Consider the following 5,660-nt stretch of genomic DNA (forward strand, 5'->3'; position numbering starts at 1 on the left):
ATTAAAGTCTTCATTCCACGATCAATAAGAACTATTTCACACTTGTTGTTAAAAGTTTACTTCAAATAAAAGATAATTGCGACAATTGTAAAAAAGTATAAAGTAGTACAAGTCGTTACGAGAAATAACCAAACGTTTTAACTGCAAAAGTCAGACGAAATATCGTTTAAGACAAACTTAATTTGGTATAACGCAGGCCCGTAGAAATAAAAATTACATTGGGGAGGAGGGGCAATACTATTAGATAGGTGAAGTAGTAGTAGGCCCAAATTTTTTGCCAAAGGAACTTACGTCAAAAATACGGATAACAAATTAGATCCTTCTATCCTTTTTTTCTCTTTTATTTCATAATTTGTATTCGCTTGCTTTTTTCTAATAATTTACTTTAAAACCATTTATTTGAAAAATTATTGGGAAGGACAAATGCTCCTGCTGACCCCCCAGTTGCTACGGGCCTATAACGTGATGAAACACTTTTAGCGTTTAAAACTTAGTTTTAAAAATAACGTTTTGTTTAAAAAATCTTGAAAAAGAATATTAGTAAATTATTTTTTATAACAGGGTTCATAAAAATGGCTTTACAAAAAAATTACATTAAAAGAAAATTAATTAAAAAAAAAAACTATATTAATAGTCGTAAATATTTTTTTAAACATATTACAATTATAAGAACCTAACTTTAAATAAATGTAATTTATTTTAGAACGGCTAAACAAAAAACTAAACCCCGTAACTAAACCCCGTAGTAACTTAGCAATATTTTGTTGTTCTAATCCAAGATCAGAGAAAAGCCGCAAAAACATTTTTTTTCTTTAGACTATTTTTTAAATGTTTTTTAGCTTTTTTCTGTCTTGTTTTCTAAAATTCTTTTAAATATTTATCTCTAAAATTATTTCAGTTAATCTTATTATTTTTTATAATTTTGGAAGAATAATTTACCTAACACAAAACTGTTAAATTAATGTAATAGTTGTTTTAATAGAAACCAGTGCTTTTTATTCATCAGGTAACAGCAATTAATTTGAGTAAATTGAATGATTAAGTGAAGTTTTTGATCAAATGTTATTGACTTAAACGACACTTAAACTAAATAGTAAAAAAAATTACTTTCAAAATCAATAGTTTTAAACAACTTTGTAATATCAGTTTATAATAAAATAAAAAGAAAGGTACTTCTTATATATACTAGATATAATAGATTGTTGCCATAGTTATTCTTTTTTCGAGATGCAATGAAGAGAACTAATCCTTTTTGAATGCAGAGTAGTTTAGGTTCATTCTTTACAGTTTTAAAAAAAGAAAATTTTGTTGAGATACCTTTAACTAGTTTTACTGCTACTATTAAGGATACTAAAAGAACGAATGAACTCAAAACCGCAGTTGCACTATCACCGGAATTTTTTTTATTTTAATTTTAGGTGCCCCAAGGAGTCTATACAGTCTTATCACAAAGCACCGCCGATAAGCATTTAATAGGAAGTTCACGCCTCCTTCCTATCCGATATCGCAAAACTTTTCCAAAGTTGGGGTATGAACCACGGATCCTTTTCTGAGGCAAGTGCGCGACCACTGCACCACGGCTGCTAATTAGTATTAGTATTGATAGTTAACATCTTGAACTACAAGACAAAGATATAAACGGAGAAATGATATCTCACTTGAGATAGTGATGCCTGTTTAAGAAAATGAACAGATTTTAAATGAGCCTTAACCTGACTCTGCAACCACTAAAATTAGCCGAACATGCTTAAGTCAGATTTCAAATACTGGGTTTATTAATGACATTTGAAATTTTGTCGGTATTACTATTGATGATATAACTATAAAAACCTGTTAGACTACAAAATGCCGCATTCAGTTCACATTAAGAAAAATAATCGAGAAAAGCGATATCATTCTCATCTGGAAAAATACGAATGGTTAGTATATTCAGATAGAAAAAAGGAAATATACTGCAAATATTGTGCCTTATTTTCATAGCACCAGACTGCAGGATCTCACAAACAGTTGCACTTCAGAAGTTAGTTAAGCAACCATTACAGGTGTTTGTTAAACTATTTGGCATGGACGGGGATCTAGCAAGTCACAAAAAAAAACATATTACAAGGAAGCTGCTGAAACTTGAAGGTGTTTTTTAAAAAACTATGATAAACCAGCAATCGATATTGTAAACAGAGTAAACACTCAACGGCTTCAACAAGTTTTAGAAAATCGTCAATGATTGAAACCTATTGTTGAAACAGTTATATTTTAGAAAGGCAAAATATTCCTTTTAGAGGCCACAGAGATGATGGCAGCTCTGCAACAGACATTAGTAAAACTACACAAAATGATTTAATTGAATACTGTGGAGAAGAAATATGAGAACAAATTGTGAGTTGGGTTAGAGAATCAAATTATAATGCTATTATGTTTGACGTTACAATTGATGCTTCACATCAGTCACAGATGACAATAATATTACGCTATTTGATGCCTGATGGATCAGCTTGAAAAAATTTTGTTGGATTTGTTGATTTGCATGATCAAAATTGTCAAACTAAAAGTAATGCATCCATTTACAATGAAACTGTTCTTAACGGCCAAGTTATTGGTCAATCGGTAATAAACTTGTTGTAAAAAAAAGTTTATTACCGATTTTAGAAAAATGTGTCGGTGTGAGAACAGATAGTTGTAGTGTTATGTCATCATTGCAAAAAAGAGCGGATTTTATTGTTATCAATTAGAGAAAGTGATTTTACTGTGTCTTTAGGCTGTGCGGTACTGGGTATTCTCCTTTGCAGTCAGTTGTTTCAAAAAAAAAAAAGTTTAAACATACATAAAGCAAAAAATTGCATTAAAGACCTGTTAATTGTTTTAAAACATAAAAGAGAAAACTACAAAGAAATTTTTAAGGACATTTTTAGAGCCGCAGAAAAAATAATAATTGAAAATGATGGTAGTTTTACCTACAAAACAATAGTGCAACGACAGACATGTCGTACAAATATACCTTCAGATACAATGAAAGAATATTACAGGTGATCATTTTACATCCCTCTACTTGATGCGTTGATATTGGACATAAATACACACATTCCTAATGAAAATTTACAATGTCTTCAAATCTATGCTTTGATGCCAAAAATATAATTATATTGAATCATAAAGATATTGATGAAACTCCTTCTGCAATCAATAATGTCTATGGCGTCATTCTTGGACTTAATATCCAAAACTTACCTGCACCTGAATTTACATTGGAAGTTGAACTATGGCAGTGCAAATGTATAAAAATGAAAGATGAGGAAGGAATCACACCACTACCGACTGATCTTTCTGTTGTTTTTGATTTGTGTGGCCAGATGCAATATCCAATCACTCACAAATTGTTTCAAATTATGAAGTCATGTCCTGTAAGTGTCGTCAGTGCTGAACGTAGCTTCTCAATCCTGCGAAGAATTTAAAATTGTCTGAGAACACGAATGACAGAAAACAGACTAGTCGGATTGGCCTTATCTAATGTGGACAGAGAAATTCCGGTAAATGTTAAAAACGTGATTGACCGTTTTGCGGTGTCGGGAAATCGTAAATTAAAATTTGTAATATAAGTGCCTAAAATAATCAATAAATTAAGTATGCTTTTTTTATAAAAGGCTATAAATAATAGATTCAAAAAAATGTTTTTTCAAATCATGTAAGGGGGGTGGGAGGGGGGGGGGCACTTGCCTTTATTGCCCTCCCCCCCCCCCCCCATGGATCCGCCCTTTCTTCAATCCTTGCGATGATGGTTTGAAAAGAAACGAAAGAATCAGTCGAATTTCTAAGCATGAACACTCAAAAGCCCATAAGCAATGCTACATTTAATGGCACAAACTGGAAGTTTAAATGAAAACTTATCAGTCATTTGAAGTTTTATGAATTGCCAAGTCCTCAAAGACGCAGCCACCTGGAGAAAAATCGTGGAGTAAATTTTGAGAGTAACTCTGTTTTTTGGCGAATATGGATTGGCTTTTCGTGGAAATCTGACCTAGTAAGAGATTCTCATTATGGAAATTTTTTAAGATTGCTAGAACTAATTTTGCATTATGACCCAAATCTCAAGATACATGTGATAATAGTTAATCACAGGGCAAGGGTCAACGGCTTCAGGCACATTACCTTTCAAATTTTTAAAAAATGAATTCATTGGCTTTGACGCAGCAGAGGTTTGCAGGCAAATTATAGAAGAATGCAAGTCAGCAAATTATTTTTCAATTATGGTTGATGCCATTTCTGTGAGTTATATTGAACAAACTACGTTTGTTATTAGATGTGTACAAGAAGAAGAACCTGAAATATTTTTAATTGAAGAGCGGTTTTTGATCTTATCAGATTGTGCCAAGAAGACTGAATATGAATTTGCAGGATTACTTTGGAAAGTTTAAAAATTTATTTTAAAGAGTGCCTTGGATAAAGCTATGACAATGGAGCCAACATGTCAGGAAAATACAAGGATGTTCAAGCAATCCTACAAAAGAAGAACCCATTGTCTAAATTCTCACCCTGTTGTTGTCATTCATTAAATTAAAGTTGTACATATGCTAAAACTTACTTTAGAACTGCTCATACGGTTTATACAATTTTCTCTGCTAGTCCACAACGCTGGGAAATATTGTAAAAGAGTCTTCATAGTGTGTATTTGCATTAGCAATCCAGAACACAATAGACTGAGAAACTTGACAGCATTCGCTCTTTCTCTAATTAAGTAACCCAAATCATTAAATCTTTGGAAGAAGTTCAGAGCTTGAATCTCACGCCTAAAAAAAACTGAAAAATATGAGATCTTCCAAATGTATTTTCATGTCTGAAATTTAAATAAAAATCTTCACATTGGTTGATTGCTACAACCAGGTCTTTCAGGCATGAAAGGCAACTATTGATATTGAGGTGAAAACAATTCTAGCATTGATCAATCACCTCAAATCTGTATCGTAGGAGTAGTTAACATTTTTAGAGGAAATTAAGTGCAGATACTACAATAATCAGTTCTGAATTTCAGTTCAAGAAATCTTTGCTATATTCTCTTTTTTGGGAGAATATCAAAAACTGTCTGAAGCAGAGATTAAGAGTGCCTGCTCCCATTTTTCGCAGAAATATTCACAGGAAGAAAATTTAAACTTTGAAAAGAAACATCTTTTCCTTTTTGACTTATTAAGTAAGCTGAAAGAATCTACAAACATTAGAATAAGTGCAAATTGGCATAAGTGCAAAGCAATTTCAAATAATAACATCAAGTACAATTTGACTTAAATGCACTAAAAAAGTATGCAAACATTGGTATAAATGCTAATTGACATGTTTGCAAACTGTCATAAGTGCGAAACAGTTGCAAAAACTAGCATAAATGCGCAAAAAGGATTTGCAAAGATTACCGTAAGTACGAATTTTCATAAATTCAAAGCATAAGTTGGCATATATGCAATCTGGCATACATGTGCCAAACAAACTTGCAAACATTGTCACAAGTAAGAACCAGCATATGGATTCGCACTAATGCTAATGTTTTTGAATTCTTTTGGCGCACTTAAGCCAGTTTTTGCAACTGTTTCGCAGTTATGCCAGCTTGCACTTATGACAATGTTTGTAAGTTATTTCAGCACGCTTATGCCAATTTGCATTTATGCCAGTTTTCACTTATG

This window comes from Hydra vulgaris, chromosome 12 (assembly GCF_038396675.1).
Source record: "Hydra vulgaris chromosome 12, alternate assembly HydraT2T_AEP".
In the NCBI taxonomy this organism is placed as follows: domain Eukaryota; kingdom Metazoa; phylum Cnidaria; class Hydrozoa; order Anthoathecata; family Hydridae; genus Hydra; species Hydra vulgaris.